The following is a 23,296-nucleotide window of genomic DNA, read 5'->3' on the forward strand; positions in this document are numbered from 1 at the left end:
AGGGAAAGAATGCGTCAGAGAAGACAAAGTCCTTCAAGTGAATTCTGATCTTTGATTCAGTTATGTTTCTCTTGTCAAGTATGTACAGAATATAAGTGGTATTGCTGAAGCTTCTGAAGAGAAGCTGACCATGGTCACAGGAAAACCCCTAGCACTTGAAAATCTCAGGCAGCAGGAGAATTCATATTCAACAGGGCACAGAGACATAACTCTTCCCCTGTATCTCTCAGGTGTAAGATGGTGTGAGCATTCATCCAAAGGAGTTACTTTTCATCAAAACTGAAACCCAAAGCAATGCAAACAAGAACAACCAGAGAGCATCAAAGAACAGAAGAGAAACAAGCTGTAATAAGCTGCACTCCTGTTCAGATGGGCTGCAGAAGCAGATGGGAAACAGGCAGTTTCTGGGGAGGGATTCCTGGAACTGTGTGTGAGTAAATAGTTAACTTCACAAATCAGGGTGTTACATATGCTCAGCTTCATGGCTGTGTCCCTGATCTTTTGCCTTCACTTTATTTGAAGAGACAATCCTTAGAGATTTTATCAGAACACAAAATAGAATCGTATTTAAGAGGTAAATATAAGAGGCAAAAGGAACCAATAAAAAGAAATCTTGAGTGGAGAGACGGTTCATCGGCTAAGAGCACTGACTGTTCTTCCAGAGGTCCTGAGTTCAGTTCCCAGAAACCAAATAGTGGCTCACAACCATCTGTAATGGGATCCAATGCCCTCTTCTGGTGTGTCTAAAGACAGCTACAGTTTATTCATATACATAAAACAAATAAATAAATTTGTTTAAAAAAAAGAAATCTTTTGAGTGACTCAAAGTTTTGATCAACTATAATAAAAAATGACTATAGAATGGCTTTCCTTCTTTGGGAACTTAATACATAACCTGCAGTTATGGAGATATATGTAGTTAAAGAAATTTATAAAACTAATAATAAGGGGTGTGTCTTGGGTAGTAGAAATGGTCCTTCTAGAAAATACTTAATCAACTGCCTTCTACACACAGGAGACATTATTTCCTTCTGCTCCTCACTGCCCAGCCTCATCTCATTCCCATTTTAAACTAATACCTAGTTGGTTTTTGGTATTCTACAAAGCCTAAGACTTTACTGTCTGAATTCATATGCAGAAGAGAAAAAGGGCACCTTCTTCCTTTTGTGGCACAGCAGTGTAGTTCATAATGATTAAGTTGATTAGTTTTGGGGTTAGGTTGGCTAACAACAGCTTATTTCAACTTAAGTTAGTAAAATACTACCAATGAAATACGCTTTTGATCATTCTTGGTATAAGGAAACAACATTCAGGTCAAAGATCCATCTTAAACACCTCTACTCTTTCTATCCTGTAATGTACACATGGACCATAATATTCATATATACCACAGCAGTTCTTTCACATATTTTAAGAAGGATGAAATTGAAGACAAAAATCCCAAGCCTTACAAAGTTAAATAGTATTTACTACTAAGTTGCACGTATTATTTGGTCATTACTTTCAGTCTTCAGACCTCTTATAAACTTAAGTAATGGATTCTCCAGTAAGACAAACAGTGAACAGTATCTTGTTTCCTACTGGGTGGAGAATTAACTTTGCAATGGTTTTTGAGATAGCCCACAGTAATAATGAAGCTACTCCTTAAAACCTACTGCCCATCTCCCACATACTTGGAAATTAGTACTGAACTTACACAAATCTAGCCCCATACTGTAATGAGCAGGTTAGGAATCAACACAAAAGAGTGTCTTCACTCTGCTTATAGCTAAATCAGACTAACTTGTTCCCAGGAGCTTTAAAGAGTCATGGCAGATGGTTTTGGCAGTGACTATAATTATTTAGCTCACTAGAATAGCGTGGCTTTCATCACAATGGTCTCCAGAAAAATGGAAGGGCCAGCAACTTTTTAAAGAGACTATATGACAATGTATGAATGACAGATGCCCTGACTTTCAAAGGATCCTCCATTTAAGTTATCCTCTAGCACATAATTCATGAGGTAAAAACAGAGAACTCTCATGAATGGAGAGAAGCAAAGCTCGACACAAAAAAAACAACTGGTTCAAATGGATGAATACTTTAAAAACTCTATCTTATCTTTCTTTAAATTAATATAGGAAAAAGCAAATACAGGAAGATTTTATTTTTGCTTATAGTAAAAGATAACATATATAAGATAGATATTTCTATATAGGAAATTTACTTATACAGAAAATTGTTAGGACTTCAAGTCTTCAAAAGAAATTATAATCAATTTTAAGAGTTTAAACTTTATATACAAATACAAAATGCTACTTATGAAATGTATAACTTACTAAAAATAGCAACATAAGCTAGACTTTTCCATCACTATAAGCTATCTATTAGTAAATATTTAATTTATAACTGGTTAATACATAATTCAAGAATATGTATTAGTAATAATTTGATAATAATCCTCAATATTTTTTCCCCATAAGATTTTAATGTGAGTTGATAATACATCTAATTTATTTAGGCAATAAGTCATCACTTATGAGGTTAACAACTACAGTATAGATAAAGATGTGAGATCTGAATATAAATAGTATCATACCAAAACCAACCAAATAAACCAAAAGGCATTTACTGAGAATTAAGAAATCTAGGTTTTAACTTGAGCAGGTACCAAAGTCCTTAGGTTTCAGTGTTCTCACTGAAAATAAAGAAAATGGGCTATATAGATAGTCTTTAAAGCCCCAGATTTAACTTTCATTGAGTCAACCAGTTAAAATCTCTAAATTGTCATCTGCTGGTAGAGAATATTAAAAGGCAACCTTTTGTAATCAGAACAAGCACACTTTCCATATGAATACTCTTACTGTTGTCTATGGATCTAACCTGTTGAACTTTCTGAATGACATATTCTACAGAGATTCAAGCTGAATGTTAAGTATAGTCTGTCTCTCAGAAATGAGTTCTATCAATTTCCAGGTATCTTTATATTTTGTGAAGAATTTTTTGAGGCAGATTCAAGGAAATATTGGTTTCATATTATATTATTAATAAGAACAGCAAATGTTGTGTTAATACTTGGCTATGTTCACTATTCTTTTAATTCTAGAGTGATGTTTTTACGTTGGATTTTGTGCTAGAATATTGACAGTCTCTACACATATTTCTGTAAACACACAGAAGTAAAAAAAAAAAGCTTAATTTGTAAAAAATACTCATGATATTAAATACTACATTTACATAACAAAAAACATATTCTCTTAACTACACACAGACATTTAATTCCTGGCAATTCTTACCTGGGGTCTGCATTCTTCAAAGTTTCTGGGTGTTGCTAACATGATCCTTCCGGCATCGGTCAGAAACTCCGAACACTTTGTGTACAGTACTCGTCTCTGCTTGCTCCTCTGTTCTCTCTCTCTCCCTTTTTGCTCTCACTCTGCCTCAGACAGTTTGGAATGCAGAAAAGCCAGAGCTAGTGCCAGTCAAATTCAATCCACCCCCTCCTTTCTTGTGTTGGAGAGGACTGAACAATAGCCACTCTTCCTTGCTCACTCACCACTGAGTCTCTTTCATTAGCACTGAGTACAAAAAATGTCAGGAGAAGCAGTGGGATTTACCCAGCAAGGTTACTCATTTTTTTTTTCCTATTCCAAGGGTCGGAGGACAGATTGTACTTCTTTTTGGGTATTCTAAAAAGTAATTTTAAATAACGACTTCAAAACCTGTCCCATTTTAAGGCTAGAAAAATAAAGTTAATTTCAAACCCTATTTTGGTATGTTACTATACTAAATCAACACAAACTTCTAAAGTACACAAAATGGAATATTTGTATTTCACACAGATATATCAGTATCTTTTAAATTACTTTATTAATCAAACCAATTTAACTTCTCATGATGGAAATATCTTGTATTTAGAAGTTTTTATTTCCATAAGGCTCCTTGTTCAGATCTTAAACTGGAATTTCATTTTAATACAAAGAATAGTAACTGAAGAATAATTGTATACAAAGAGATTCTACTAAACTAGTTTCCTACTAGGCCTGATGAAATTATAGATAGCATCACACACTTAGTCATCATTTGAGTCTAAAATAAGACATATGCTCAGGGTATTTTTCTACACTCAATATACTCAAAAAAAAAAAGGAGGGGGGGAACAGGTTAACAATGTGGCCATCATTGCTGGCATGAGGACCTAATGCATTACATTGCTACGCAGTTGCTGAGGCTAGCAGATCAAGTTTCCACAACAGACTTCATGGGCCACTTCAAGGAGCAGAGCAGAAATGAAAGGAAGTCAATCTGTTAGGGGCTGTTTACCAACAATGGATTCACACTGCACTCTCTCTCCAATCTACATGTCTATGTGGGTTAAATGTAGTATCTGAGCTTCACATCAGCTAGTCACAGAAACAGACATGTATCCATGTACAAATATGTGTTAGGGAATGAATATTTTAGTGCTCCTTTATCGTTCTAATTAAGTCTCAGTGATTTAAATAACATTTATCTAAGAAAAAAATTTAAAATAGACAAACAATAACATATGTTTCTTTATGATATTTAATTACATACATACTTATATCACATTGTCTACTGTACAAAGTACATTATATTTTGCTCATATGTATATCTTCACTACTCTCCCTTGATAAAATTTCTTTTAATACCATCAAAATTTAGCTTTCTTAATCTAGTCTTGTACTACATTTTGCCTGCCTTTACTTTCAGTTTCCGGTTTCCACTTCACATAAACTAACTACCCTTTTAACCCCTACTACTTTTCAAATATGAAAGGGAAAAAAATACTCTGTAGACACACTCAAGCTGATGGTTTGCATATGAACACTAGTACTCCATAGATTTCTACCTTGCCCTATACAAAACAAAGCATCAATCCTTATACCATACAGAGTTGCATCATTATAAATTGCTGATTATAGATGATCTTAGAACACACAAAGCACAATGAAATCAATTATTCATAGCAACCATTCAAATAAATAGATAATTATTTTCCCAGTTCTATTTAAGAGAATTATAAACAGTGATTTAAGTCACAGGAAGAGATTTCAGCTCAAAATAACAAAACAGAGATCAGAACTGTTGAGTTATAGAAGTGGCTCTCTGAAGCCCTGTCCACTCTGAGAGAGAATGGGCTCCAATTTCTTTTTTTTTTTTTAATTTTTTTTTAAAGATTTATTTATTATATATGAATACACTGTAGCTGTCTTCAGACACACCAGAAGAGGGCATCAGATTCCATTACAGATGGTTGTGAGCCACCATGTGGTTGCTGGGATTTGAACTCAGGACCTCTGGAAGTGCAGTCAGTGCTCTTAACCACTGAGCCATCTCTCCAGCCCTCCAATTTCTTTCTAAACAGACAGAGTGTCCATGTGATAGGAACCCTGTAACTTAGCAGTTCTCAAACTTGGCCACTAATCCTAAGCAACATTAGTATTATGTTGTTTATAATAGAATGCAACAATCTTTTTCTAAATGCCATATAATCTCAACTGTGAAGTTTTCTCCTGAAATACGTTTGCTAAAACATGAGACACTCCTACTACTTATTACTTTTACATAAGTTCTGAGTTCAGGCAGTGAGTTCAAATCAATAACGGCATAGCCAAAGGAAAACTATAATGTTCTAAAAGACCATTTATATTCTGTAGTTCTAATACTTGAGAAAATCTTGAAGAAATCCAAGATCCCATGAAGAGAAATTTTTTCTTAAATATACATGTTATTCCATTATTCAGTAAGTTTCAAAGAGCATGACACATCATGTTTCAGTAATTGTACCACTACTTTTGTCACCATGCTACATGCCCCCAGTCTTAGAGCTCTTGATGCTCTGCCAGTCCTGTCTGCTTTCTTATTTATTCTTCGAAATCCAGATTCACAACTATGTTCTTAGTATGACCTACCTTCTCTTCCATAGCTAGAGCTGATCACATCCTCCTGTACTGTGTCTATTTCCTGGCTCTATTATTCCTCACAGTCCTTATGATTTTTCTTTATCTGTATTAGGCATATTCTGATGTCTTACGTGCCTCTTCCTTACTCACAATATGAGGTCCATTCCAGGAAATGGAAGATGGTAGGAGCTTTCATCTTGCTTTCTACCCATCTCCAGACCTTTGGAGAAACTTTAAAGCAAGGATAACAATACTTCCACTTCTTATGTAATAGTCTAATTGAAGTAGCCAATTGAAGGCAGCATAATTAAATATCAAGGAAAGATAGTTTCCCAGTTAGGACCTACTCATTATGGGCAAAATTCTGGCCAGCAGAGGTAGTTCCCAGGAGTATCATCACTGTATTTCACTATTGAGAAGCCTTACTCAGCTGCTATGTTGCCTTGGTTAGGGAAATGCAGCTTCTGAAGTAGAGACTTAAGAGGTCAGTTAACTTTTAATCCTCCGTTACAGCACTAGGGAGTCCTCCAACTTCTGGGAAGCAGGAGTAAACGCTTCACTATCCAGTCATTAATAATCTACAAAGTATCTAACATCCATGCCCATACAGAAAATCCCTCTCTGGTTAGGAACAGCCTTTTAGAGTTTGGTGGAGTTTTTTTTTTTTTTTAAACTACAATTCAGAACACTTGACTTGGCACTGACTATGTTCACTTCGAATAGACAAGGCCATTTAAGAGATTTTATTTATGTTATGATTATTAGGTTTCACATATTACTCTGAATAGGTAACTGGGTAGGGTATTCTTGACTAACCTATTTTACACAGTCCAGACCCAGCATGATACCTAATAAATGTTTGTATTAAATTGCATTTTTCTAAGTAAAAACGTGTCAAATGAAGGCTGTCACTATAGTTTAGTGATTGAGAATATTCTAGGCGTATGCTAGGCACGGGTCACCATCTCCCAGTACAGCCAAAACAAACAAACAAATGAACAAACCTAAAACAACAATAAAATATCAATGAATAATATTAATTAAGCACTGAATGAATGGCTGAATTAGATGACTATAAAGCTATCTTCCAGATTCCAGTCTGTAATGTTATAATTCAAACAAAAGAAGTATCTTAAGTCAGTCTCAATGTTTTCCTATTATGGACTAATATAATACTCTATAATTAAACATCTTTAAACAATATAGTTATTAATTATTTATGCTGGATTTCAAACGTTGCTCACTGTAATTCAAGTAAGTTCCAAGGTGGCAAGGAGTACACACATATTTACTCATTGTAGCAACCACAGTGTCAGGCCTACAGTAAACAGTTTGCCATAGGCAAAAGTTGACTCCTAGAAGTTCTATTTAGGAATAATTCCAAGATTAGTATCGATATTCTGTTTTTGTTAATAAAAAGCCAAGAGTAATTCTCTGTGCCACAAATGAGTTTTTTTTTTAAAAAAAAAGATCACAATTTAGCTAGCTGCACATAATCAAAAACTTATACATCAAATTTGCTCATTTTTCAAACAGATCAACAAGCCAGCAATTCCTTAACACTTATCCTCTGCTTTTCCAAGCAGTAGCATCTCAGTAGCAACCAGGCTGTGGTGTACACCAAACTGAACAGATCGAGCTCTGGCATTAAGAACGTTCTCTCTTAAACAGCAGATGGGTTATAACACATAGCCTCTCTAACCATGAACACAGCTTCTTTTAATGTTGCATTACAGGGAAAGGCATTTTGATAATGCAGTCTTCCTACTGAATTCTTCTGAGAGTTCATATTAGAAAAAGAAATCATTGTTTAGAATTGTTATGACAAATATCAAAACTACCCACTTACTCAGAAATGACACTAAACATTAGTTATTCATTCCGCTTTGATGAAAAGGCCTTAGAAGACCAGAATTTCCAATAAGTCATATGAATAGCAATGTGTCCACATGGTTTTTGAAAGGGCACTTGACAAACATGGAATAATTAGGATAGTCACAGATTCCTTTTTATCTTCAGGTTAAGAATCTGAAGTCAGATATGGTGGTGCACACCTTTAATCTCAGCACTTAGAGGTGGAGGCAGGTAGATCTCTGTGATTTCAAGGCAAGCCTGGTCTATAAAGTGAGTTCCAGAATTGCCAGGGCTGTTACACAGGGAAACCTTATCTCAAAAACAACAACAACAACAACAACAACAACAACAAATACAATTTGAGCATTACCTTCCTCTTCCAGCTAAGATGACTGCATAAAATACATTTCCTGGCATCTGGCTGGTAGTACAGAGACAAGGCCCCATGTAACTGCTCTTTAACTTGGATTCTCATGTGAACAAAACAGTATTGCAGAGAAAACTGCAAAGTATTAAGTGGGATAGATATAAAAAAAATTTTTGTTTTATAACATCATATGAGCAAGAATATCCTGTAAGAATGATGTAAATGGAAAACTTACATAATAAACAACAAAAGTATCTAAAAGCATTTTGAGGTGGTTATAAGTAATGCAAAATACTATTTCTGGATATACTCGCACAACTAAAACCATATTTATGATATTGGCTCTCTCCATCTATTATATAAAGGGGTCCTGGGACTGGAAAGATAGCTTAGTTAGTAAGTACTTGTGATTTTTAGTTGTGAGCCTAGCTTAAATGAATGAGCCATCCCTAGTCTCATAAAGCATTTTTTAAAAGAGAAACAAAACAAAAGAAAATTCTAAAGCTAATTTCCTATGCAACTGAAATCTAAAGTAAGCAACCTAAGAAACAAATGTCCATTTTACAAATGAGATGGAGACACAGTCAAGCTCAGTGAGTGGCACACCAATCTCAATGTGGAAGCACTAGAAGACATACTTCTGTTGGCTCTGAGTGCTATTCCTGAGCCACTGTGGTACACTATCCAATCTGTTTTGTTTTGTTTTTGTCTTTCCCTCATCTCTCATGTCTTCTGTTTCTTTCTTATTTTTGGTAAAACCGGATATAAACTTACAGAAATAGGAAAAAAAATCATGACAATAATGTCTAGTATTACAAATATTTGCAAATATAAAAAATAATATTCAAGAGGCTAAAGCTTCCCTCTAAATTCTATACCATCATAAAATTATTGTTATTAAAAGATATACAAAATATATAAATTAGACATAACAATGGTATAAAAAGGGGCATAGGAGTACAAGATGAGACACATAATCAATTCACAATCAATTGTGAACAATGAGGCCATAAAGGAAACACAGTGGAGCTCAGAAACCCGAACTCCAGAGCCAAAGCCTGTACTCTTCTGTTTTGAAAATAAATCAAGGTTTTCTGACCACTGGAAATGATAATGTTTTCTTCTGGATAGGATATTTGAATTTATTATAGCTGAAATAAGACAAAATAATAACTACTAATAAAGATTTGTTTTGGATGAGAATAGAAATAATTCCAAGAAGATATAAAGTATGGGTTTCAATGTATTTGAGAATAATGACTATGTATGCATATTCTTCTGTAGTCTATCTTCAACAGTAGGTACTACCAAAGGATAAACATACCCTCTGGTTAAAGCAAACAGCATACAGCTTGTGTTTTAAAACTAATATATTTACTCTACTGGTTGTCTTTTTATGTTATATGTATATGTCTTGCCTGTGTACATGTCTTGCATACTATCTCCATGCCTGGTGCCAAGAGAGGCCAGGAAGGGGCATTGGATCCATTAGAGCTGGAGTTACAGACAGATGTGAGCTATATTATAGATGCTGGGAACTGAACCCAGAATTCTGACACTTTAAATGCTGTTTCTGTGTGTGTGTGTGTGTGTGTGTGCTTGTGCGCGCACACGCACACGTGTGCATGCTGCTGCAAATGCCAATAATAACCAGAAAGGTGTGTCAGTTCTCTTGGAATTGGAGTTACTGGTAGCTGGGAGCCACTCTATTTAAGTACTGGGAACTAAATCTGGGAATTGAACCTAGGTCTTCTGAAAGAAGGATTCTCTGGAAGGCCAGCAAACATTCCTGACCAATGTGTTCTCTCTCTAGCCTCAGAACTTTTAATTAGAACTTCTCCGGTACTATTAGTATGTGGAGAGTATGGTGGGTAGGACTGACCTTAGGAACAGACTACTAGGTTCAAACACCAGCTGAGCCTTTTACCATTTACAGGATCTTAGACAAATAGTGCCTCGGTTTCCCTGAGTATTAACGAACTAAGAGGGATAGTAAGAGCATCTGCCTTGTGGGAGTGGGAAGAGGGAGGAAGGGAGGAAACAAAGAGAGTTATAAAACATGTAAAAAAGAAAAATGAGAGTGACTTTTATCATTCATAGCGCCTTTAAAATAAGACTCTTTTCCACAAAAAGGGATAAATACCATTACAGATTTCTTCATGCAGTAGAACTCACAAGCTAGTATCATCTTAGATTCTCTGAAGTCTTCTTTTGCTTACATTTATAGAACTGTTTCTTTTACTAGGCAATATTTTTAAAGTGTTCATTAAACAGAATACAGATCATTACAACAAAAAATGTGAAAAACTCAAATTTTGTTAAAAGGAGCTCCCTTTTACCATGACTACTAATACTCTGTTCCATCCACAGAATACTAAAAATAAGACAGCACATACTCTATATTATAGTCATATATGCTTTGATAGGAAAGATGACACTGTAAATCACCCAAGGAAGAAAACCAATGAAATGCTCTTGTGAATAGAGTCAGGATCTTCCATAATTTGGTGGACATTCCAAGTGCAATGCTAAGACACTGTAACACATCACTTAGTTTTATTCTATTCATTCATGCCGCCTTTAGTATCCTAAGCTTATCTAATCAAATGATTTCTGAACAGGCTTATACAAGGTGTACTAGTCATCTTCGAACAATCTGCAGTAACATGGACCTATAATATAATCAATGCCTTAACTTTAGTATTCAGTAATACTCCCCAACTGTCCTGTTTAATAAAGGCAGTTTAATATATAATATAGTCAACAAAGACTTAATAAATGTATAATAAATATTGTAATATAAACATAACCTAAATATTGCTAAATGTTAGCACAGAATGTTGAGAGGAGCAGTTGAGAAAAACAATAAAATTGCACCAAGTTAATGTTTTGGTATGCATTTTATTTTTTACTATATGTATATTTACTGTCTATTGTTTTATGAAAAGTTTCTTCATCAAATATGTGGCATCTTGAACATTTGTCATATATAGTTATACTATATATAAAATATAGAATGCTAAAAAAATCTAAAATTGCAGTGCTTGCCTTCCAAATTGGATAGATTAAGTATTTATACCTGAACTGGTTGGACTGTATGTTGTCAGTTGTTTTTGTTTTCTGTTTTTAGAAAAGTGGCAAAGGGAAAGGAAGAGTTTAGTATTCACCTGCTACAGACACACCAGCAACCTGTTAGGAAATTTGCACTTGACATCTTTCAAATTCTGTGAAGTAGGAACTATTAAGCTGATTTGATATATCCAAAAGAATTGCTTCCTTAAATTATACACTTCTTTCCCCAGATGTATGTACAATGTGGAAAAATAATCATCAGTATTTAAATATCAGAAAGACTGGGATCACTGATAAGGCACTTGTTTGGCATCTTCCAGAATCCACATAACAATGGAAAGAGGGAGATGAGTCCACAGGAGTTGTCCTCTTAACTTTACATGCATGTCACTGTACGTGTGCGCCCATATACACACATCATACACACACAAAAATAAACTTTAAAAACTTTTTATGAAGGGTCATGGTATGAATCAACAGGTAAATGCGCTTTCATTACGAGAGTAAATGTTGTTTAATTAGATATTCTTTTCTGAGATAAAAACAGTGGTACAATTATCAATTCTAATAGAGTGCATTATCATCAATAAGATAAAAATACAGTATAAGGAAACTTGAAAGATAAATACCAATGAAAAATGAGAGTAATAGTGTTTCTTTTTAAAAACTTCCTAGTTTTATTTAATAATAAGAGGGAAATAGATATTTGTTAATGAAATTTTGAATTAATCTTCATTCTCTGTTAGAAAACTGATACAACATGCCTATATCTGTGGGGGGCCGGGGGGCGGGGGGAGAAGGCGGCGGGGTCCTGGAGGTTTTCCACGACAAAGTCCAATGTTCCAAAGGCTTGGAAGCTTTGGTTACAGCAGGCCCCAATGATACGAGAAGTCCGTGGATTTCCAAAAAGTTTTACTGCCATGGTGTGGTAGTTGGATCTGGATAGGCACGCTCCCTAGTTTTCAGCCAGGGGAGCTGGCTTAAATAGGGAGGGGGAAAGAGGAGGGACTGGGAAGGAATAACTTAATTGAGCTACGCCCCCTGGCCTTTAGGTAAATCATGAATATGAACTCTCTTGAGGCTGAAGCCTGTAGCCACGCCCTCTCTAGCCAAACGTGACTGCAAGGTGCATTTTAATGGAGATGTGACCGAATGTAGAAGCCTGGATTCTGGGGGCGTGGCCGAACACCTGCTGTTTCTCCAATGGGAGCCGGGGTTCAAAGGCCCATGCCCACCCAAGAATCAAGACATCCTTCCACGCCCGACATATCTGTGCTACAGTTCTTCATTCCTATTATGGAAAACATAAACCAGCCTCTTTGAAAACAGTTCATGTGAGTCTGCAAAGCTGATACTTTTTTTAATTGCTACATCAATTAATAGTCAGAGGAGTAATAGACTGAAGGATATTATTTCAGTCCAAATGTAATGGTTCAGAGTCACTGATAACCCCAAGAAAGCATAAGAAAACATAATCTAATTTATTAACCAGGGTAAATAAAACTCATCTTTGACTTTCAGCTCCATGCTCTGTCACTGATGTCAAATAATTATCAGAAGAGGACAACTTTTCTCCTAGTCTGCAAGCATTCCCCCCACCTCCCAGCCATATCTACCACTGTGGAATTTCTGTAGTCATTAAGTACCCACTCCATACAATTGCTAAATGTGCTCCCAATCATACAGGGCTCTGAAGTGCATCTTTCTCTTGTTTTCATTGGCACCAATGTGCTGTTTTGTTAGCTCTCTACTCCAACTTCTGGTTTCTAATACACACATCTCAAAGCCAGGGGTGGGATGGGGAGGGGGAGGCACGCAAGAGAAGTAGATGTCAGCCTGCACTGGTACTTAGGTAATTTTGCTCAACTTACCTGAATCATGTAGTTTCCTTTTCCTTTCAGAAACACCTCTGAGTCCTTATGGATCTAGGTCAAGTCTCTATAATAAACCCCAAAGTGCATTATAACTCCACCCCTTCTCTCTACCTCCATCACACAACAGACTGTTGAGTTATTCCTGTGCTTTAGAGAATTTCTCCAGCTATGCAAATAAAAACCGAAAGGACAGTCTTGTGAGATACAGAAATAGAATGCTTTCTAAGAGCTCCAAGATAGCTTTAGTGCATATCTTGCATGCAACCCTACTACCTGCTTAACCTGAGCTACCTCAGGACAATCCGGCAGCTGTTGCAGTGATACCTGAGTGCATAAATCATAGTCCTGTCATCATCTACAAGTTCCCATCTAGTAACTAAGATACACACCAACAACTTAATGAAAACATAAAGGCACACATCCAAATATTAGTGCAATCTAGCATGGGTAAATTCTCATACTGGAGAATGCTGGTTGGCAGAATGAAAGGAAAGATTGCCAAGAGATGATCTGGGCCTTAGGACAGAGCACATTTCTATACAAAGGAGGTCAAGGTAAAGGTGGAAGAACAGAGCAAGGCACTGTGGGTTGATGGCCAAAGTGAGTAAATACCACTGTGTCTGAGGCTGCCTGGAAAACCTGAAGCAGTCCAGTCAGGCCAGAACCTGAGATAGCTATACTATCACAAAGAAACTAGTATGATTCAACTAGTCCTCTAAGGAAATGCCAAATAAACTTTAAATTTTTTTAAAAGGGAAGAAACTGAGGCAGAAGCAAATACAGTAGTCATGTTAACAGGGACGGTTACCACATGAGAACTGATTATGAAGCTAGGAAGTGATGAAGAGGGAAGCTACACAGGATTTTGGTTTTGACCATGCTGGGAGAGATGTTCAGGAGACCAACTGGGATTACAGGTCTAAATTAAGAGGAAAAGGAGAAGCCAGAAATAGAAATTTAAAAGCTATATAGACATGATTGTTTGGAAACATGAAAACAAGTGAAATTAACTGGACAGAAAAGACAAAGCAAGTAAAGTAGATTGAATGTAAGATTTTATTCGTTTGTTCGTTTTAGACAGGGTTTTACTCTGTAGCTCTGGCTGTCCTAGAACTTACAATGTAGACCAAACTGCACTACAACTCAGAGATTTGTACACCTTTGCCTCCCTAGTGCTGAGATTAAAGGGCAAGTGCTACTATGCCCGGCTAAAACTGTCCTGGCATGTTGCTATAGACTAAAGATTAGAAAAATATCCTCTGTTCATGCTTCAGAAATGCTGTAAAGGACATTTTCTTCTCCTTACCCCTTTGCTAAATAAAACTTAACTGAACAAAGGCTACAGGGCAAGTCTTCTATGAATCATAAAAGCTGTGCCTGTGACTTAACCTATCTTTCTGATTGTTCACATTTCTAATAATGAATTCAAACATTAAAAGCTACACATGGTCTACAGACTCACAGCAAGCTTTTCTCACATTAGAAGACTTGAGAATGCCTTTTTTCTACCTTAGTGAGTAATAATTTTATTATGTTTCTTGTACTGTGGGGTAATCGAAATTTGGAAAGATTGTTTATGTCATTTTATCAGTTCTATTATTAACAGCCATGAGCCTCGTAAGTAATATTACACTACCAAAATAAGTGCTTTAAATTTAAGTCCCCACTTGAAAGATGTAATCATTACTTCTATGAGGCTATGTATGAGCTTGCATAGTTTATGTATACCACATGCCTACCCTCTGAAAAGGCAATTCGGCATAGTGGGCTGTCATGTTTGTTTCCTCCTATCCTCTCAGAAAAGATATTTCGGTAATTTCATGTGTAAAAATTAGCAGCTCACTATTGTTCTAATTTGCTTTTATTTGTGTATATGGTCTAAGTGACACTTATTCTTTTCTATGAGCAGTATGTAAACTTATGTTAATAATATATTTATATAGTTTAGAGCTCATTGGTTCTATACAGGTTGCTCAAATAATAATCTACAGCCCTATGTTTAAACAACTTACAATTGTTTTTAGTGTGTATGTGAGTGTGTATGCGTGTTCAGAGGACAACTTATAGGAATCAGTTCTTTCCTCTATCCATGTGGGTCCCAGGAATCCATTTAGTCAGGCTTGGATGTAGGCAGCTTTAACTGATGAGCAATCTTAGCAGTCCTCTAACCAAATTTTCTTCATGGAGGAAACTACTTTTATCCCTTTTAGCTATGTTTTAATAGTTAACCTCATATATTAAATATATGACTACATCTTTTATACACACACACATACATATGTGTAGGTGGAAGGTGGGTGTGAAGGAACAGGGAGGTAAGTAGGATTGGAGTACACAATGTGAAACTCACAAAGATCAATAAAAAGTTTTTAAAATTAATGACAGGATAGTTGGTAGTCTAGGATGGCCATGAACATAGTGATTATTCTACCTAAATGTCTTCAACGTTAGAACTACAGGAATTAACACCATGCATAGTAAATCATCATCATTATCACTGATTTTTTTTAAAGACATGTTGTATAGTCTTTATTACACTGCCTCCTGAGGATGACATCCTGATGATCACAGCCATGTGTGCCACATCCAGTTTTATATGTCTCTAGAGACTGAACTCAAGTCTTTTGTGCATGCTAGGCAAGCAATCTACCAACTGAATTACAATCCCAAGTTTAAACATTTTACTTTTGGTTGACATATTTGTATGTATTCATGAGGTACAGTTATGTTTAGTTAACATATATACAAAGTAATTATTACCCCAGGATAACCGGAATATCCATCACCCTAATGTTTCATCATTTCTTTATGGTGAAAATATTTAAAATCCTCTTTTGACTATGTAAAGCTAGACAATGTGCTCCATGTAACTTTGTTTACCCTGCAGTGCTACAGAACCTACAAACTTATTCTTCTCCTCTAACTGTCCTCACACCTCTTCCAACCTTCAACCTCACCCCCAAACCTAAGGTAACTATTATTCTACTCATAACTTTTATGTACTTAGCTTTTTAAGATTCTAATTATAAGTTAAATTGTGCAGGGGTGTTTATCTGAAGTATTTACCTAATGCCATATAGGGACATCCTTGTCGAGTCAGTTGACAGGATATGGCTGAACACTATTCAGGTTTTATTTCTGTCTAATTTTCTAATACACATGATCTCAATTACAGTAGAAAAAAAAAGACTTGATTTCAATAAAGTTCCTAAACACAAAATAAATTTGTATTTATGTAGGCTAGACAGGTAAGAGAGTACTTGGCCAATGGGTACTAAGTCACAGTTAGAGACGAGCAAGTTCAGGTGTACTTTTACACAGTACGGTGACAACAGATAAAAACAGTTCACTCTAGATTTCAGAAAGCTAGAAGAGTTTTTAAAGTTTACATCATTAAAAATAGACAAATGTTTGAAGACATGTTTAGCCTGCTTTTAAACACTATGCAATGTGTATTAAAATCCAATCCCACTGCTTTTAAACACTATGCAATAAACATGTGTATTAAAATCTAATCCCATTAATATGTCCCATGTTTACATTTTTGTACCAAATAAAAGTACACAAAAAGAGAAATGTTTTGTATAGCATTTAGTTCTTGTTACATGCATATGTAAATGTATCTTTTATTCAGCTGATCTAAATGTTGTCTCCCAGGCTTACTGCCTCCATCTGCTAACCTAGGCCTAGTCCTGAAAGCTTCCAGACTCCATACAAACTACTCTAGGCCTAGAATGTTTTCAGCCTCTGAAACTTACTGCTGAATAAGCTCTACTTTTCTAGCTCTGTCTGAACTCTGGCTGGCTTTTCAACTCAGCTGTTCTGGTTCAAACTCCTCTTCAAAACTGACTGATTCAATCTGGTTTCTCACTCAGCCTCTGCTTAGCCTCAAACTAACTCTGACAATCTGTTCTAATCCTCTGGTTCCTTCTCATTCTCTGGCTCAGTCGGTCTTTACCTGTGTCTAATCTGTTCTTTCTTCAACCTGTCTCTGTACAACAACTGTCCCAATAAAGCTGTCTCCTTCCTGTCTCCCTCTGTACTGTTCCCTTTTATTTTGCCTCTCTTTTCTGTTACCCTGAGAGGGGTGTGTCCTATTCTGTCAAATCTTTCTTTGATTCATCACTTTGTCTGCCACTCAATTAGACATCACTTTCAAACATGGGTGCTTCCTTCTACAAACTAACTTTACTTTTATTGTCTGGAACTAAGGGTATATACTAAGGGTATGTCCTTTTCTAACCCAAGGGATTAAAGGTGTGTGCCAAGGGCTGAGCCACACCACAACTAGAAACCTTTTTTTTTTCTTCAGTAAGTAATACTATTTAGGGGCTCACAGTGTGATCAAATATCCTGCAACATGCATATAATAGGTTATCTTTCTGAGAATAGAGAAAATTATTTTTAAGTATCCAGTTGACTTTCTGTTTTGACTCTTATTTTTCTGTTGTTTGCTTATTTTACTATCTTTCATTTTACTTAAAGTTAGCAGCATTATGTCTATCCTTTTATGCTATCAAACTACCAGGAGAGTCTTAGTCTAAACATTTGCTTGAGGGGTAATGACAATGAGGGGAGGAGGAAGGAAAAGTCTCATCCTTTAATGTTCAAATATTTGTTTATTCACACTGTACATGTAAAGTAACTTGCTTTTAATTTTATTGGTATCTCAAAAATCAGGATACTCTGGGGATTTGTTTTTCCCCCTTCCCTGAAAATATAACTAGATGTATAAGTAGAAAAGAAGTAAAATGGAAAAGAGAACATGACCCATGAATTAACCATCATATGATACCATCTACTTCTAAACTGCAAGATTTTGCAGAAGAAATAAGAATGACAGGTGGTTTCTTTGTTACCACATCAAGGTCTGGCTCCTTCAAATGCCTTTTTACCACAGTCTAACTACTATTAGCTTTTAGAGTGTGGGCGTGAGCATGCGCACAGGTGTGCACTCACATGCACCCATTTTTGCCTTTCTTGTTTTCCATATGCTCAAAGGACTAGGTCTTCAAAATAAACTCCTTTAGTATATAGCTTGACTTGGTTTGTGGAAGGAATATAATTAGAAGTTTAAGTTCAATGTGTTATTTCTATACCTAGAAATCTAGGATAAATCTAAAAGCTGTTTCTGATTGTTTATCCACTCATTCTCTCTTCATATCTGATCTCCCAATCATAATAGTGTTTTATTAATATTAACATGTGCTAATGTGTACTAATATTACCAATCAGCATACACTAACATTATAATACATTAACAGTGCTTTAGGGCAGATTAAGAAAAGCAGTAGCTGGGGTTCATTTTAGAGGACTCTACTACCTTGCCAATCCCTGTATTTGGAATGTGCAAACTGGGAACAACAACCCAGTCTATAGAAAGGACCTGAATAAAATTGTCCTTTATTTGAGACATTTTACTGCCATCTGCTGGAAAACTATTAAATAACTGCTAACTGTATAACAATTTAATGAAAGGTGCCCTTAGTCACCTTCACAGAAACGAACAATCTACTATGCCAGGATAGAGAGGATAAGAGAGAAAATTAGAAAGGCTTCTTCTTGTCACCTGGCACACCTGATAGGACAGATGGTAAAAGTAGCTCTGCTATTATGTTGGCTTGCAGAATGTCAGTATTCCATCACAACTGAAAAGCTTTAGGGAGTAAGTACTACAACAGGAATGCCGGTTGCTTGTGATCTACATATGATAAATACAAGGAAGTACTATACAGCAGTAGCAAGAAATGGGAAGCTTATAAAACTGTCCATTGCTAAGCTTTACCTTCCTCTGTTTTGAGTTCTGCATGATAGAAATATTTCTTTTAAAAGGTTGGTTTCATAGGTTACAGTTACACTAAACATGAACATTTACTAAATTCCAGCTTTTGTGTTCCTGTAACTAATCAACTCCGATTACTGTTTGTAGACAAAGAATACTGTCATCTAAAGAATCTAGTTCATTTCTGAAAACTCTGAACAGTTTGAACATAATCCTTTTAAATTAAAAAATTATATTTAGTGTACATGTCTTGCCTGCATGTATGACTGTATATCATGTGAATGGCACACATGGAAGTCAGAAGAGGGTGTCATATCCCTTGTAACTGGAGTTGTGATTTGCCTTGTGAGTGTTGGGAATCAAATGTGGGTCTTCTGTAAGAGCAGTAAGTGCTCTTAATTACTAAGTCATCTCTCTGGCCTCAAATATAATCTTTTGATTTATAAACTAAAACCTGGAAATTGTTAAGGGGAAGAGTAGTTTTACTAGATTTTCTAAATCTTGAAATAAGCATTTCAGAAAACATTACATTTCCACAAGAAAAGAATTTGATGGGGCTGGAAAGACGGCTCAGAGGTGAAGAGCACTGGGGGCTCTTCCAGAGGTCTTGAGTTCAATGCTCAGCACCCATATGGCAGTTCATAACTGTCTAATAATTATAGTTCCATGAAACCTGATACCCTCTTTTGGTGTGCAAATGTACATGCAGACAACACACCATATGCATAAATAAATCATTTAAAAAAGTATTTATATGCATAAATAAATCATTTTAAAAAGTATTTGATGAAACAAAATCAATGGTAAAATCTGCTGAACATGAGACTAATACTGAGGGAAAGTAAATACTCAAGTTGCTATCATTCTTGTTCAGAAGACTGTAATGGCATCCTGACTTGTCTCTGGACCCCCACTCCTGTACCTTTCCTATTAAGGCATTGTGAAGGGTAAGAATCAATGCCTCAAGCGACCTCAAACCTCAAGGTCTGGTTGACCACAAGCCTGGCGCCACCCTAGTCTTCTCTTTGTTCATTTCCCTCTAGTCTCCTGGGATTATCTGCAGTTCACTCAGCTGCTCTCCTAATTGGATTCCCTACTCCTACGTTTCTATAAGTGTGGCATCCAAACTAACGTCAGTCAAGTAATTACAAACACCAATTAGGTCTTTCTTAGGAAGCTAAAATGATTCTTCCAGACACCTTGGCTTCCCTAGTCCTGCTCCCAGCTTTGTTTTCTGCTTTGTCCTTGTCAAGATCAGGCAATATGACACCACCTTTTACTTGGGCTCATTGTCTATGACTCCTTTAGCAGAAAGCAAGCTCACAAAACTAGGGTTTATATACATATTTTTTTTCTAATTATAACCCCTAGAGCCTACAATGGATTCTAAAACTTAAATATCTAGTAATGTTACTGGAATGATCATCTAAAACAAATAAACAAATAAAGAACCTCCCCCGTGGGGCTGGAGAGATGGCTCAATGGTTAAGAGAACTGACTGCACTTCCAGAGGTCCTGAGTTCAAATCCCAGCAACCACATGGTGGCTCACAACCATCTGTAATGAGATCTGATCCCTTTTTCTGGTGTGTCTGAAGACAGCTACAGTGTATTCATATATAATAAATAAATAAATAAATAAATAAATAAATAAATCTTTAAAAAAGAAAAAAAGAACCTCCCCCGTATTCCAAACAGAATGTTTAAGGACACACTTTTCCTCCTCCATCTTATTTATGCTGTTAATTACATTTGGTAGTTGATTGGGGGATTCTCAGTAGAATGCCCTTATTGGAAACACAAAGTGAAAGTTTACTTTTCAGAGATACTGGACAAAATAGATTAACATACAGAGAAAACAACTTGAAATAGCATCTTTTCAAAATTAATGTAAATCCTAATATGCATACTTCCTGGTGGCTTATCAAATTGAGAACCAGAGGCATAGGGACCAGCCCACAAACTGCTTTAAGTTCTAAGAAAGACAAAATGGCACAATCATTAATATTACTACACTAATACTGTCACCATGACTGATTAACAGACATACCTGTCCTTTATCTTTCCTCATCTTTATTCCTCATTAATCTTCCTTACTCATTCAGTCACTCAATATTTATGGAGTATCTATCAACCTGCCATCCCTTTGACAGGTAATATCTAAAGTGAATTGTCTCCCCTTGCTGTTCAATTTCATTTTTGAATATACTATCTTCTCAAGCCATTTCAGTATGGCTTCTGCTACTATATACCATTAAAACTGTTATTTTAGACTTAATTTGCTAAGAACCTTAATGTTGTTAAATTCCATGACAATTTTGTTTTTAGTCCTTGTCATAGCTTCCCCTCAGTAGCATGTAACAAAGGTGATGGTAGTTCTTAATTATCTATCCTCTCTTGTCTGATTATTTAGTTCATACATTTGACAACATAATCTTTGTCCCCGCCCCCTTTTTTGGTATGTTAACACTCATACAGCTCAAATGAATAATGTTAAGATTAACAAATTATCCCAAAGTAGACATCAGCTGTGTGACCACTGTGTGAGTCAACAAAAAGGACACTGAAAGCACCCAGGAGTTTGTCATACTGTTCCCTAATTCCTACCTCTTCACCGAAACTAATCACAGTACCCTGGCATCTGACACTACAAACTAGTTTTGCAACTTGAAGCTTTGTTTAAATGGGTGGGACAGCGGGCATCACTGGGTATACTGTTCAGTGAATTCTTCAGTAAATACTATGCCAATCCTCTCACTCATGTTCACTAGGAAACATGAACACGTATCCTCTTTCCTGTCTTAGGTCTTTAGAAACACACTGTCCTGCTCTACACTTTCACTTTCTTAATGGTGTTTTGACACTTGGAGGTTATGATCTTTATCAACTGAATCAATCAGTTATTTCCCTAAAGTGTTATTTATCTTCTGCTAAAGACAATGAGCTCTATCCAAGATCAGCGCAGTCCCATTCTACAAGCCTATCATGTTACTTCTCTCTTTTAGACCTATAGTACACTTGGAACTGGTTCTGTCAATGATTTAGGGAAGAAGTGAAGACACACATGCTGTTGTTCTTCAAGAATATTATCTGACTGACCTGACACACCTTCACTATTTCACTAGGCTCCCTTTGTTATAATAATCATCTTGCATAAAAACACAATGATTTCAGAATTCTTAATACTATTCAATTAGATTTAAACAGATCTTGATATCAAGAGGTTACGTATTCTTGTTCTGTTTTGTTGTTGTCATTTGTTTGTTTGTTTATTTTGAGACCCTGTTTCTCATGCAGTCCTGGCTGGCCTGAAGCTTACCATGAAGACCATACTGCCCTCGAACTCCCATAGATCCATCTGCCTCTGCCTACAGAGTGTTGACATTAAAGTATGTACCACCATTCCCAGATATCCCAGCTACTCTTGGTCTATGTCATTTCTAGGTGAAATTAAGAATACATATGATAACTAGGAAAAGGAATATAAAAATATCATTCTTTAATTTTGATCCTGAGAAATGAAATAATACTGTTTTCTAATATACAAAAGTGCTATTCTGTGTGTGTGTGTGTGTGTGTGTGTATGTGTGTGTGTGTGTGTATCTGTGTCTCTCCCCAATCTGAAATCCGATCTTTCATGCATGCTAAACAAGCTCTGAAACATTCAGCACAATTGTATCTCCTAGACATTCATTTATTTAAATCCTTTTTACAATTTTCTGTGTAAAAGCATTACACACCACATTAGATTTCTTTTTCCTAGCCGAGATAGTTATTGTCTTGTGATGTTCTACTAAGCATATTGATTTTTTCAGTGACTATTTGCCAGCATATACAAATAACCAGTAAAAACAATTAATCTTAATTACTTATAGTTTTGTTTCTACATGTATTTGTTCCATTTTGTTAAGTTAAAAAAATACTAAAGTCCTACTATATTCTTTTTTTCTTCTTAAAACAGCACCAAATGTTACAAACATAAGTATTCAAAGCAACATTCAACAGAAGGTAACTTGCCTAAATAAAACTCACCAGGAAAAGTAAAACAGGCTATTTAACTCAAGATTTAACTGACATGAAAAAGAATAATCTCTTCAGAGATCAGCTTTGCCACCCTCATATTAATGAGGGTCAACTTTAGTGCTAATTTTTGGAAAACCATTCTGAAAATTATCACTAAGTCTCATCAGCCAGGACAACTGCCAGACCTGTTCAGAATAAAAGCCAGAAAATGGCTCAGAGCCAGGTACCTTTGCTAGCCGCCATCTCAGTTTGTCTTTAGAAATAGTTCCTGTAATACCACAGACACTGAACAGTTCCTGTACCACCATTAGTTGTCCTTTCTTGAATCTATAATAACTCTTCAGATGATGAGTACATTTCCTTAAAACCTAAGCAATTTTCTTTTCTTTTCTTTTCTTTTCCTTTTTTTTTTTTTTTTG

General features: G+C 35.9%; 1 protein-coding gene across 2 annotated transcripts in view; it reads right to left on the reverse strand.

Annotated features, from left to right (window-relative positions):
- The window catches only part of Rasal2 (RAS protein activator like 2), a 258,472-nt gene that overhangs the window by 114,847 nt on the left and 120,329 nt on the right, over positions 1–23,296 (reverse strand). The window lies entirely within an intron of this gene.

This window comes from Grammomys surdaster, unplaced genomic scaffold (assembly GCF_004785775.1).
Source record: "Grammomys surdaster isolate TR1022 unplaced genomic scaffold, NIH_TR_1.0 130, whole genome shotgun sequence".
NCBI lineage: Eukaryota > Metazoa > Chordata > Mammalia > Rodentia > Muridae > Grammomys > Grammomys surdaster.